Source organism: Schistocerca piceifrons, chromosome 8 (genome assembly GCF_021461385.2).
Source record: "Schistocerca piceifrons isolate TAMUIC-IGC-003096 chromosome 8, iqSchPice1.1, whole genome shotgun sequence".
Classification (NCBI taxonomy): Eukaryota; Metazoa; Arthropoda; class Insecta; order Orthoptera; family Acrididae; genus Schistocerca; species Schistocerca piceifrons.
Genome location: NC_060145.1, coordinates 64754751 through 64769930, shown reverse-complemented (window position 1 = coordinate 64769930; position 15180 = coordinate 64754751). Strand labels below are relative to the sequence as shown.

At 43.5% G+C, this 15180-nt stretch overlaps 1 protein-coding gene across 1 annotated transcript in view; it reads left to right on the top strand.

Annotated features, from left to right (window-relative positions):
- The window catches only part of LOC124712078 (putative uncharacterized protein DDB_G0271606), a 253374-nt gene that overhangs the window by 32180 nt on the left and 206014 nt on the right, over positions 1-15180 (top strand). The gene's annotated exons all lie outside the window — the stretch shown is intronic.

The following is a 15180-nucleotide window of genomic DNA, read 5'->3' as shown; positions in this document are numbered from 1 at the left end:
ACAGGAGAGCTAAAACAGCCCGCACCAAAATTAGTTTTATTGTGCGGTATCGCTCCCTGTATATCTAGTAAAGCCAACCAGTGCCCTTAAATAATGCAAGGAGTCCCTCTACCAGTTTTTTGTTAGACACAATTTCTACAGATCTAGTTGTCCCGAAGATTCTATATCTTTCACTCTCCAATGCCATACATTCAAAGATTAGGTGTGGTGCCGTTTCTTCGCCCTCATCACAGATCCTACATTTAGGGTCCTCTTCCAATATACCCATTGTGTGTAGGTGTTTTTTGAAGTTCCATGGCCGGTCATCAGTCCAGTCATGAGTTTGATCTCTTTCCTGTTCAATCCCAGGATTACAGAGCTTCTTTTAAAACCTGGCTTGGGCATCATTACCTTACCAGGTTTTTGTTTATCGACCTTGGTCCAATATCCTACATGCTGTTTCCTAAGCCAGTTCCGTAGTTCTGATTTGATCATAGCCTTGGTGATTGTCAAGACAGGTTCTGGTCCAATAAATGGAGTTGTTGCCCCCATCCTAGCCAATCTATCAGCTTGTTCATTGCCACAGATCCCTGAGTGGCCAGGGACCCACACTAGGTACACCCTATTGCTTCACCCTAGCTCCACCAGAGCCCTGTGGCAATCTGCAACAATCTTAGATCTTGTTGCAGGAGCTGCCAATGATTTCAGGGCTGCCTGGCTGTCTGAATAGAAGTAGATGCTACGGCCATTGTAGCACCTACTCATATTCTCCTCCACACATGCCCCGATTGCAGTAATTACAGCTTGGAATACAGAGACCAGTTTCCCTAGAGAGATGCTGCTCTCCAGTCTTGGCTGAACCCTGTACAACCCTGCCCCAACGCTTTGATCTGTTTTCGACCCAACGGTGAACCAAACGATGTTCCCCGTACAGTGTCGAACTGTTTTCTCCCACTGCTCCCTACTTCAAATCATTATGTTGTAAGGCTTGCTGAAGCAGTTCGGAGGTATTATATAGTCAGCGGGCATTTTCCCAGCCATACCTATATTTACCTCACTCACTATGTTAGTGTGTGATTCTGGCTATCCGAATGAGACCCAGTTTTGGCCAGTTTTAAGTCTGTATGCCCCAGCTACTGCCTCCATCTTAACCCAAAGGTGAAGTGGAGGCATATCCAGCATGGCTTCCATTCCAGTGGTTGGTGTGCTGCTAGTTCCGCCTGTTATGGCTAAGCAGGCCAATCTCTGCACCTTAGCAAGCTCTTTAGTAGCAACCTGCTGTTCTACCTTCTTCCAGCACACTATGGCTCCATAGGAAATCCTGGGTCTAACCACTGTGGTGTATATCCAGTGCATACCCCTGGGGCTTAGGCCCCTGTTTTTGCCACAAGCCCTCCTAGTACTCACTAAAGTGCTTTTTGCCTTGGAGCAGATACTCTTAATATGAGGGGTCCAAGTTAGCTTTTCATCCAAAGTTACCCCTTGATATTTCACTGTCCCCTTCACAGGTAGAGTTTCACCGAAGAGCTTTAGATTTCAACTTGCATGCTGAATATGTCTCTTCGTAAATGGCACCACAACAGTCTTCTTAGGATTGACTCTCAGATCCTGTTTAATGCACCATTTTTGCACAATGCCCAACTCCCCTTGTGCCATATTCCTGACTGTGTCAGTGAATTTGCCAAGTATTACTGTGACAAGGTCATCTGCGTATCCTTGGCAGAAGCATTGTCTGGAATTTAGTTCCTCAATGAGTTCGTTCACCACTAGATTCGACAATAGAGGAGACAAAACTCCTCCTTGTGGGCAGCCTCTAGTGGTCTTAATTACCATCTTTTCATTCATCATTCCTTCCACTACGCATGGCTCTGGTCCACCTACATTTTGTGGTCCCCAGGTCATACACCTCTGCTGCCCTTACCATGGAATCGAAGGTCATGTTTCTAAAGGCCCCCTCGATATCCAGGAAGATGCAGAGGGCTATTTCTTGGAAGTGAAGAGCTTTTTCCACCTCCCTGACTAGTTGGTGAAGAGCTGTCTCACATGGTTTACCTAGTTGGTATGCGTGTTGGTTCAGGTGTAGAGGGACCCTACATAGCCTCCTCTCCCCAATGTATACATTAACCAATTTTTACAATGTTTTGAGAATGAAGGAGGACAGACTGATTGGTCTCATATCTTCAGCCTTGGTATGATCAATTCTCCCTGGCTTAAGAATGACGACAACCTTCACTACCCTCCAAACATTGGGAATGATTCCTACTGCTAAGCTAACCCTAAATAGCCTGCATAGGAATGTTATAAGCTTTCCTCCTGCCTGTTGCAGGAGAGCTGGAAAAATTCCATCTGGGCCAGGTGACTTGAACGGCTGGAATGTTCCCACCGCCCACTGGATTTTGTTGAAGTTCACACACTCCTTGGCCGATTCCCAGTCCTCTCTTCGAGTGTCTGAGAACCGTTGTCTCTCTGGGGTCGCATACTGGTCTGTGTTATCCGGCAGAGCATATTGAGGAAAATGAGTTTTGAGGAGCAATTCCAGCGTCTCATGTGCTGTCTTTGTATATTCCCCATCCTCCTTCCTCAATGTACCTCCTGGATTAGTTGGTACTCTAGTGAGACTCTTGTGAAGTCTGGCTTGTGCAGCTGTGCCTTCCACTTCCTCACAGAATGCCTTCCAGGATGCCTCCTTTACATGCCTTATTGCAAGATTGTAACTGACAAGGGCCTCACGATATTTAGCCCATTGTCCTTTACGTCTTGCAATATTAAACAGTCCTGTACCTGTTTTCTCTGAATTTCCAATTTGTTATTCCACCAAGGAACACTCCTATTTGTGCACTTCCTGGTGATTGTGCAGTTGTCCTGATATGAGGTCACTATGGCAGAGGTAACAGCCTCTACTACTTCCTCAAGTTCTACTGGCTTCCTTGTCGTGGTTTTAATTTCTGATATGCCTAAGTCAAGGTCCCTCCCATATGTCTCCCAGTCTGTTTTTCTGGGATTTCTATAAATCATGGTCTGCCTGATTCCCTTTTCAACCCTGGAATTTAATGTACATGTGGTCCGATGAGGATGGCTCTAACACCACATGCCATTGTTTGACATAGCTACACATCGTCATGGAACCAAATGTTATGTCAATTACTTCTTCCCTTCTGCTATTACTGAATGTAGGTTCATTGCCCCTATTCAGGACCTCTAAGTTGTTAGCTAAGAGGAATTCAAGAAGGTACTCACCTCTACTGTTGGTGTCCTTGCTGCCCCACACTAGGTTGTGGGCATTGGCGTCACACCCCACCAGCAGTTGGTCACCTTGCCGATGGCAAGTCTCTACCAGTCTCCTCACCTCCAAGGGAGGGGGAGAACTGTCTTCGTAAGAAAGGTATGCTGAGGCAAAGACAATTTTCCTTGTGATACCTTCCTCAAATTGCTGCATTTTGATGGTCACTAAGTCCCTAGAGCAGAAAGCCATCATTGGCACGAAAGAAATGCCGTTTGTAACATAGATGCATGTTCTGGAGTTTCTTAGATTTCTAGCATAGATCAGCTTACCTCCAGTGCCTCCGAGGCCCAATACACCCCCTTTGTATAAATAGGGTTCTTATATCAGGGCCACGTCCACTTCCTGTTCCCCAGGCAGCGGCTCGGGGCAGCAGAGGCCCCTTTACTGTGCTGCAGATTAATCTGCAGCACCTCCAGGCTCCGTCTTACTGCCATCTGTGAGATCTTTGAGAACCCTGATGGTGACCTGCGAGAACCCTAAAAACAGTTTCAGGTCCTGCTCCCGCATCGCCTTCAGGGACTTCTCACCAATCTCCACCACCAGGGTTCGTCCTTCCAGAGCAACCTTCTGGTTAATCACTCTCCAGTCTTTTGTCGGGACTTTTGGGTTCTGGGCCTCTATTTTCCCGAACAGAGTCTTGGGAGAGACTTCCTTAAGGATCTTGGGTACCCATAATGATATCTTTGCGGACTTAAAAAGCTCCGCTGCCGTGTTGACCAGCAGCTTCGCATCTTCCCATGTGGATATCATGGGCACCTTGTCCTTGAGCCATTGTACTGTGTGCACCCCCTCACAGACAAAAAAGAGTGCACCACGATCTAAATAGACCCTCCTGAAGTTGGGACCTGGGCCAGCATCCCCCCCCCCCCCCCAATCTTTTCAAAGAGGGCCATCTGTACTAGCTCCTCCTGCTGCGATGTAATGGCCACCAGTGGATAACCTTCCTGGATGAGTGCTATCCTAAAAACCGAGACTGCATTACTATAGGTCTGTTTCCCTATTTCTTGCTTCGGTTTTTCCTGGACTCGCTTATCCACGGAGGAGGGAGTCTTTGATTCCTCCCTTATCCGCTTACTACCTGTCTTTGACGTTGTGGGGGTCTGCGTGTCCCCTTCAACCTGAGACAGTTTTTTCCTGGGCGTCTTGGGTTCTAGTCCCTTTACTTCCCTCCATTTGTGTTTAGGAAGCCATTCTTTTCCTTCCTTTTCTCTCTGTTCCCTGAGTAGCTTTCTCCTTCAGGCCCCAGACAAGCCTTTGATCTTAATCTGGTCTAGCTTCTTGGTTACAGTTCCCACTTCTGGTTCAGGTCTAGACCCTGATTCAGTAGTGGAAGTGCTTTCCATCGGTTCAGTCCCCGATGTTTGGGTATCTGAGGTCTCAATTTGCCCCTCAGTTTCCTTTTCTTTTTCTGTAGTCGTGTCCATGTTGGTCCCACGAGATTTGGGGATCTAGAGGGTCCACACCACGAATACCTCGCACGGTGTAAGGCTAATTACTCAGGAAGGTCGACCGGTATCCCTGAGGCTCCGTTTGCAACACATCTTCCCATGTGCCACACACCCCTCAGCACAGATCGAATCACACCTTGGGTTGGGTCAGGGATTAGGGTAGGACTAGGAGTGGATAGGGAAGAAGGGACGTTGTGGGACACTCTTAGTCTGATCCATCGGCTGAGGCCTTTCCGGCAGTAGGTCCTCTACCTTCAGGATAGCCCTCAGCTTCCCGCAGATACGCAAGCCTCTCCATCAACACGGACAGTGCTTCGTCAAGGTGGTGTCCCCCGGAGAGGTGAATCACATGGAACTATCACTGGGTCAAAGTTCACAATAAATGCAAGCTAAGTAAAGAGTCAATGCCATAGAGTACACTTTGTAAAACCGAATTCGGATTCCATTCGGACTTGATGACTTGTTTTCAACTGTTTCAGTTGTTTCTCTGTGCCAGGGATGTTTATTACTATATTGGCCCTATGGTCAAACAATGGCATGTTGTGTGAACAATTTCTTTTAAAACTTTGGCTTTTGTTTTGCTATCTTCTACTGCCACACCAGATCGGTCAACGAGTGACTGGGTGGAAGCCTTAGATGTGTTTAGCGACTTTACATAGGACCAGAACTTTCTTGGCCAGATATTTTGCTAAAGTAGGACAGTTCTAGTTGCTGTATGCTTCACTCATAGATCTTTTCACAGACGCACGAATCTCTATCAACATTTGCCTGTCATCATTTGCACATTCTCTTTTGAACTGAGAATGCAATAGCCTTTATTCCTCAGCATTTGCCATAATTCATTGTTAAGCCATGGTGGCTCTTTTCTATCATTAATCCACTTACTAGGCACGTATTTCTCCAGAGCATGATTTAAAATCTGTTTAAACTTTTTCCATAATTTCTATAAGACCATTGCACTGGAACTAAATGATGTCAATTCATTGTATATGTATGAGGCTAACAACTGCTTATCTGCTCTTTCCAGCAGAAATGATCTCCTAGCCTTCTAGATAGATTTACCAACTTTCATAACCATAGTCGCTATGATGACGTCATGATTACTAGTCACCATCTCTATACTGCTGTCATTGATAAGGTCTGGCCTGTTTGTAGCTACAAGGTCCAAGATGTTTCCATTGCATGTGGGCTGTCAAACTAGCTGTTCAAGACTGTTTTTGGAAAACATGTTCAAAAGTATTTCACAAGACTGTCTATCTGTACCCCCTGCAATGAATCCATAGACATCCTAGTTTATACTCAGTAGGTTGAAGTAGATGCCAACCAGTATTGCATGATGTAGGTGTTTATACGGTACTGAACGTAAACTTTCTTTGAATGAATCTAGAACTGTTACAGTGGAGTTGGGTGGCCAGTAGAAACATCCAACAATTAGCTTGGTTTCACCTAGACCTGTTACACATGAACAGAAGACTTTACTGTTACACTTAGTTTTGACCTCAATACAGACAATATTTTTGTCATTGTCATCTCCATTGAACACTCCCTCTTCTATGGCATCTAATACACTCCCCCCTCCTATGGCATCTAATCTGTCTTTCTGATGTACATTCTGTGACTCACTAAATGTCCCAGAGCTTTCCACTTTAAGTTTCAGCCAGCTCTCAGTCCCAAGAAAAATTTGAGTCAAGAATTTTCCTGGGGTGCAGCTTTATTACGAATACTTCAACAGTACACTGATAAAATTTTGACAGTCAAAGTGTCCTTATTCTGAACGTGGTCTGATTTTGCTATCTGCATATCAACTGGCAAATGTTCATCAGAGTATCTCAAGCTACTGGCCTAGCTTAAACAGCCCTCATGTGCACTCCACAAGTAGTCTGCTACTTAAGTAGCCGCTTGTTTTGTGTAATGCACCCCTGACCTATCAAAGGGAGTCCTATAATTACCCACCTGATAGCAGGTCCAGAAATCTGCAGTCAATAGCATCCCAAAGTCGACATCTAGATCCTCCACTCAACTTCAAACTAAAGGACACAGATCAATTCTGGAAACATTGCTGCAAATTGCAAATTCTGCTTGCACTCTGCATGTGAGGCCACCTCCGTCAACTGCCTATGTGAGCTGTGGATGGACTCAGAACACGTGCAACAGCCATTGTTGGTGCCGATAGGAGCTACAACTTGCAGACAACTGCATCCTGCATGCTCAGTAGTGGCAAGCAAGACCACCTTCACATCTTGGATGATGCCCCTCTCTCCTCCATGACAGACACTGCGTGGACATTGGCATTCTTTCCAGCCCTGAATGATATCTTTTAAGGGGCTCCATAGCGCACCTAATGCTGGAGCTCCTGATAACTATCAAACCCTGCCCACGTGTGTGCGTCTGGACCCTGCTGAAGGGGTCGCCACCTGTTCACTCACAGGGAAAATAGGCAAGGCCAAATGTCGAGCCTCCACATTGGCCCTCTGTCTTGAGTGACACAAATGTTATCACCTGTCTCTCACCCTGCTGTGAGGGCAGATCCATCACATCAGATACAATAGGAGGTGCATCAGCAGCAGAGCCCATGGGACAAGCAACTGACATCTGAGATGTCCCATATGACAGGGCAGATTCTCAGCCACCACTACACCCTGGAACAGCAGCCTGAAAGCAGCTGAGCATAGCCAAAAAATGCATTCAATGTTTGTGAACTGAGGAAATCTCATCCTTTGTATGCATACAGCATGCACACATCCTATCCATCCCTAGCAAGACTAAATGAAGAAATAAACTATAAAAGCAGAGAGAAACCCAGATAAGTAACTTTTTACCCTCCAGATGTGTCACCAATGGACACTTATGCTTTAATGAGCTGTACAGCTAGCTGTTCAGAGGAAATGAAAACTGCCAACAAAAGAGCATGCATGAAACTTAAAAAATATAGTACTAGCAAAACACAGGAAAAAACTAAATACATAACTTGCTGCCGTGGAGATGTAAACAGACGACAGTTGAGGATCTGGCTGACTGGCTTACTAAACAAATGGATGCTTGCCTTCAAACCAGAACAAATGAGCAGCTGCTGCACTAAATAGTGATGGAATTTACATTCTCAGTTACAAAACATGAGATTAAACCTCTTAAATAAAAAATTAAGAAATGTACTACTAGGAAAACACAGGGAAAGCTGAATATGTAACTTGCTGCTCGGAAGATGTGAACAGGTGACACTTAAGGGCCTGTTCACATCTCCCACAGGATGTGAAATGTAAACTTGTGCAATCACTCATGTAACTCAATGCAACACGAATACCTAGTGAAATTCCTAGACAGGTAGAGCTAACCATTAATGACTGTGAGAGTCACATCTGCAGTTTGACCATGCCAGTGCTTTATATGCCCAGTTGAGATGCTGCCTGATAAGCTACATGACTACGCATACTGCACTGGCTTCTCAGTGCACATGCAAGCCCAGTACTCCCATTAGAGATTAAGCACCCACCATCTCATCATAAGTGAAACACAAAGTCTCACTCATCCAGTGTCCTAGCTGTTCCCATCCATAAAATTTTGTATTCCCAAACTCGTATGTTGCTGCTATCCGCATCTTGAGCAAGCTACCCTGCATTCTGTGCACCATTTAGTGTGCAGTTGCCTTTATGAAAAAGCTGAAATGCTTCCTTTTGTCAACATTGTAGCTCCCCCCTCCCTCCTCCCCCCCCCCCCCAAAAAGGGAAAAAAACCTCTATCAGACAGTAAAGTAATAGCTCTCATCTCCTCCCTGTTATGCTTCTTTATCTTGTCATTTGTCAATAGCTCATACCACTTCATCACTTTTGTTTTATCATATTCCTTTTTATCTCCCTCTTTCAACCTTTCCCTCGTGTTCATTGATGCTACTGCTCATAATTTAAATCTACTTGCATGTAATTGGTCTTAAATATTGCACTTATCAGGAATGAATATAAATTTGTCCTTTCCTGTACTATTTATGTGACGGTAATTCATAAATGCTGGACTCTCTATCAGACATAACTTATAACATGCTTGTCACAGTGAATATAATTTAAAATACGTAGAATGCCTGATAAGACTTTCGAGAGGGTATCTCAACCACAATAAATAACACATATAAGAATACTAAATGAGAACTAAAACTCATTCACAACTTGCAAATATCTGTTCATCACTAACTCATACCAAAAGAGAGGGACCATTCATGTTGTTGTTGTTGTGGTCTTCAGTCCTGAGACTGGTTTGATGCAGCTCTCCATGCTACTCTATCCTGTGCAAGCCTCTTCATCTCCCAGTACCTACTGCAACCTACATCCTTCTGAATCTGCTTAGTGTATTCATCTCTTGGTCTCCCCCTATGATTTTTACCCTCCACGCTGCCCTCCAATACTAAATTGGTGATCCCTTGATGCCTCAGAACATGTCCTACCAACCGATCCCTTCTTCTGGTCAAGTTGTGCCACAAACTTCTCTTCTCCCCAATCCTATTCAATACTTCATCATTAGTTATGTGATCTACCCATCTAATCTTTAGCATTCTTCTGTAGCACCACATTTCAAAAGCTTCTATTCTCTTCTTGTCCAAACTATTTACCGTCCATGTTTCACTTCCATACATGGCTACACTCCATACAAATACTTTCAGAAATAACTTCCTGACACTTAAATCTATACTCGATGTTAACAAATTTCTCTTCTTCAGAAACGCTTTCCTTGCCATTGCCAGTCTACATTTTATATCCTCTCTACTTCGTCCATCATCAGTTATTTTGCTCCCCAAATAGCAAAACTCCTTTACTACTTTAAGTGTCTCATTTCCTAATCTAATACCCTCAGCATCACCCGACTTAACTCGACTACATTCCATTATCCTCGTTTTGCTTTTGTTGATGTTCATCTTATATCCTCCCTTCAAGACACCATCCATTCCGTTCAACTGCTCTTCCAAGTCCTTTGCTGTCTCTGACAGAATTACAATGTCATCGGCGAACCTCAAAGTTTTTATTTCTTCTCCATGGATTTTAATACCTACTCCAAATTTTTCTTTTGTTTCCTTTACTGCTTGCTCAATATAGAGATTGAATAACATCGGGGAGAGGCTACAACCCTGTCTTACTCCCTTCCCAACCACTGCTTCCCTTTCATGTCCCTCAACTCTTATAACTGCCATCTGGTTTCTGTACAAGTTGTAAATAGCCTTTCGCTCCCTGTATTTTACCCCTGCCACCTTTAGAATTTGAAAGAGAGTATTCCAGTCAACATTGTCAAAAGCTTTCTCTAAGTCTACAAATGCTAGAAACGTAGGTTTGCCTTTCCTTAATCTTTCTTCTAAGATAAGTCGTAAGGTCAGTATTGCCTCACGTGTTCCAGTATTTCTACGGAATCCAAACTGATCTTCGCCGAGGTCGGCTTCTACTAGTTTTTCCATTCGTCTGTAAAGAATTCGTGTTAGTACTTTGCAGCTGTGGCTTATTAAACTGATGGTTCGGTAATTTTCACATCTGTCAACACCTGCTTTCTTTGGGATTGGAATTATTATATTCTTCTTGAAGTCTGAGGGTATTTGGCCTGTCTCATACATCTTGCTCACCAGATGGTAGAGTTTTGTCAGGACTGGCTCTCCCAAGGCCGTCAGTAGTTCCAATGGAATTTTGTCTACTCCGGGGGCCTTGTTTCGACTCAGGTCCTTCAGTGCTCTGTCAAACTCTTCACGCAGTATCGTATCTCCCATTTCATCTTCATCTACATCCTCTTCCATTTCCATAATATTGTCCTCAAGTGCATCGCCCTTGTATAGACCCTCTATATACTCCTTCCACCTTTCTGCTTTCCCTTCTTTGCTTAGAACTGGGTTTCCATCTGAGCTCTTGATGTTCATACATGTGGTTCTCTTATCTCCAAAGGTCTCTTTAATTTTCCTGTAGGCAGTATCTATCTTACCACTAGTGAGATAAGCCTCTACATCCTTACATTTGTCCTCTAGCCATCCCAGCTTAGCCATTTTGCACTTCCTATCGATCTCATTTTTGAGATGTTTGTATTCCTTTTTGCCTGCTTCATTTACTGCATTTTTATATTTTCTCCTTTCATCAATTAAATTCAATATTTCTTCTGTTACCCAAGGATTTCTACTAACCCTCTTCTTTTTACCTACTTGATCGTCTGCTGCCTTCACTACTTCATCCCTAAGAGCTACCCATTCTTCTTCTACTGTATTTCTTTCCCCCATTCTGTTCAATTGTTCCCTTATGCTCTCCCTGAAACTCTGTACAACCTCTGGTTCTTTCAGTTTATCCAGGTCCCATCTCTTTAAATTCCCACCTTTTTGGAGTTTCTTCAGTTTTAATCTACAGGTCATAACCAACAGATTGTGGTCAGAGTCCACATCTGCCCCTGGAAATGTCTTACAATTTAAAACCTGGTTCCTAAATCTCTGTCTTACCATTATATAATCTATCTGATACCTTTTAGTATCTCCAGGGTTCTTCCATGTATACAACCTTCTATCATGATTCTTAAACCAAGTGTTAGCTAGGATTAAGTTGTGCTCTGTGCAAAATTCTATCAGGCGGCTTCCTCTTTCATTTCTTAGCCCCAATCCATATTCACCTACTACGTTTCCTTCTCTCCCTTTTCCTACACTCGAATTCCAGTCACCCATGACTATTAAATTTTCGTCTCCCTTCACTATCTGAATAATTTCTTTTATTTCATCATACATTTCTTCAATTTCTTCATCATCTGCAGAGCTAGTTGGCATATAAACTTGTACTACTGTAGTAGGTGTGGGCCTCGTATCTATCTTGGCCACAATAATGCGTTCCCTATGCTGTTTGTAGTAGCTTACCCGCATTCCTATTTTCCTATTAATTATTAAACCTACTCCTGCATTACCCCTATTTGACTTTGTGTTTATAACCCTGTAGTCACCTGACCAGAAGTCTTGTTCCTCCTGCCACCGAACCATTCATATACCAGTTAAAACTGAAAGTTTGCTTCACAAGTCACAGAGATCCAGTGTGTCCATCAGAGATTATACACCAAAGTCAAAACACATCTACTTCCCCACAACTGTCCTCTTTGCCAGTAGAGCAGAACTCCAGGAATGTATAATTTGTGGTGAACTTGACGGCTGGTCCATGAATAGGCAGTGGGGATTTTTGAACTCAAATGGTGTTGTGGCTAGGCATGGGCGGTGTATGCATTGCTGCAGTTTAATGAAGTCACTTGTCGCACGTGGTGGTGAATGGGACTAGTGCTGAATTGGTAGGTTGTTGGTGTGTTACAAGTGAATGGTTCATGCTCATTACATGCTAAAAGTTTGTAAGGGCCAGGGTAAGACAGTTGCAGCAGTGTGAGAGCAGTGTCTGTCCTCACTGTTTGGTCTCTTCCACCAAATAAACTCAGTCCTTTAATGGATAAAAATGTTGGCTTCTCTAGGGCAGAATGCTGGTTTACGGTGAAGCTTAGTGATTGGAGGTTTCACATGCTGCAGTAGAAACAGCTGTTTCTGCATAGATGTGCACTGATCTGGCTTGAAAAATTCTGATAGAAGCTATAATGTTTCCCCCTAGACCATCTTGGCCGATGATGCGCTGATATCCAGCTTGGCTGCATGCAAAAGTTGAGTGACACTGATGGTCATTCTGCCATCCAGGTTCTGTTGTGGCACATAAGCACTGCTTTTAGTATCCTGTGTCAGCCCTGCTCCATCTTGTTATTAGCTGGGTCGCAAGTAGTTGTGTGATGGTGGTGGAAACCACACAACTTAGCAAATTCACAAAATAACACTGACACAATTGTTGTCTTTGGTCCATTGTGACATATACCGGGCAGCTGAACTGAGTGATTTACATTGTAAGGAATGTCTTTGTTGTTGCAGAAATGTCTGTAATCAGAGAAGTTTCAGACCAACAAGTATATCGGTAGTTGCCGTGAAGATATATCAGAACTCCTTTGTAGGAGGCAGCAGGCCCACTAATTCAGTGTGTACGTGGGGAAAAAAGCTGTGAGGTTTAAGGAAAATGATGTATTGTCTTATGTACATGGAGGCTGACTTTTGCTACTTGACATACAACATATGCTGTAGTCCATGCGTGACAGTCGTTTTTAATACTCTGCCAAATGGACCTGTCCTTGGCAAGTTTTTCTTATGCTATTAGCTCCAGGATGAGCAAGACTGTACACTGACCTGAACACTTGCTGCAAAAAACAGTAGGTGTGAATTGTCTAGGAGGTTTTTTAGAGATACCACACGAAAATGATGATTTTGATCCCTTTAAAGACAGCTCTTGAGCTTCATTCTTACATCTCCATTTTTCACAACTTCTTTGAACCTTGGCTTCTTATGCTGATATTGATTTGTCACAATCAGTTTTGTAGGAAATTCTGCTGAGCCTCAAAAACCACTCGCCCACCTTGTTATCAGCTCCATTCACATGTCTCACATCTATGGTAAACTGATTAATAAATTCTAAAAGGACTGATGACCTCCACAGCTTGGCCCCTTAGGAATTCACACAATAAATTCTAATTTTTGGGGAAGGTGTCTCCTTAGGCCTTCGGAAGGCAAAAGTAATGGGCTTGTGGTCTGTATAAATTACAAATGGTCTTGCTTCCACATATGGGTGGAAATGACAAATTTCTTTGTATATTGCAAGCAGCTCCTGATCGTAAGCACTAGACTGCAAAATATGGCAGTTATTCCTCAACTGTGAAAGATTGTCAGGAGTATATTCTGGAGGATCAAATTACAACCCTTCTGCATTTGTAAGCACTGTATGAGGTGGTGCAACATTGTTTGTTTTGTTGCTGAAGTATGAAATTTGATGGGGTTAGTAAGGGACATGGTGCTGGTTTTGGAAACCTTGCCGAAATGCATCTAATGAACAAAGTAAGAGCATATCGACTATCGGACCAATTGTGTGATTGGATTGAAGAGTCGCAGGGGAGTGTCGTAGGACTGTTGCTATTCACAATATATATAAATGACCTTGTGGATAACATCGGAAGTTCACTGAGGCTTTTTGCGGATGATACTGTAGTATATCGAGAGGTTGTAACATTGGAAAATTGTACTGAAATGCAGGAGGATCTGAAACATATTGACGCGTGGTGCAGGGAACGGCAGATGAATCTCAATGTAGACAAGTGTAATGTGCTGTGAATACACAGAAAGAAAGATCCTTTATCATTTAGCTACAATATAGCAGGTCAGCAGCTGGAAGCAATTAATTCCATAAATGATCTGGGAGTAGGTATTAGGAGTGATTTAAAATGGAATGACCATATAAAATTAATTGGCGGTAAAGCAGATGCCAGACTGAGATTCATTGGAAATGCAATCCAAAAACAAAGGAAGTAGGTTACAGTACACTTGTCCACCCACTGCTTGAATACTGCTCACCAGTGTGGGATCCGTACCAGATAGGGTTGATAGAAAAGATAGAGAAGATCCAACGGAGAGCAGCGTGCTTTGTTACAGGATCATTCAATAATCGCGAAAGCATTATGGAGGTGATAGATAAACTCCAACTCCAGTGGAAGACTCTGCAAGAGAGACGCTCAGTAGCTCAGTACAGGCTTTTGTTGAAGTTTTGAGAATATATCTTCACTGAGGAGTCAAGCTGTATATTGCTCCCTCCTACGCGTATCTTGCGAAGAGACTATAAGGATAAAATCAGAGAGATTAAGAGCCCACACAGAGGCATACCAAAAATCTTTCTTTCCACAAACAATACGAGACTGGAATAGAAGGGAGAACTGATAGAGGTACTCAAAGTACCTTCTGCCACACACCGTCAGGTGGCTTGCAGAGTATGGATGTAGATGCATGTCAATCGTTTCATTTCTAAGCCAGAGTTGTGCTGTACATAAGTACATAATAATGCAAGAAATTTGTGCCCAAAATGGTATCAGACCCTTCAGCTAACACAAGAGACCAGTCTAATGATCGTTGGAATCCTAAGTCCACTGTTGTTCTGCACCCACTGAATGTGGAGGTAAGCAAACTGTGGGCAGTATTGAGCCACGCGCCTCTCTCTCTCTTGTTGGTAAAATGGTCATGCTTGAAGGGCAGGCCACCAGGTATGTACACAGTGCATTACCTTCATACAAATGTCTCCATCCATGGAAAACACAAGCTTGGCTCAGATGTGTTGGATAGCCACAAGTACTGACAGTGCCAATATTTCTTGTTATTTGGTGTGGGCTGCTGGAAAGGAAAATGACACTTGGCTGCTGGTTTATTATGATGGCTGGTGTGGCAGTAGCTTTGAAGTTGTCTCTGTATGTCTGTGCGGATGGATATGTGTGTGTGTGTGTGTGTGTGTGTGTGTGTGTGTGTGTGTGTGTGTGTGTGCGCGAGTGTATACCTGTCCTTTTTCCCCCCTAAGGTAAGTCTTTCCGCTCCTGGGATTGGAATGACTCCTTACCCTCTCCCTTAAAACCCACATCCTTTCGTCTTTC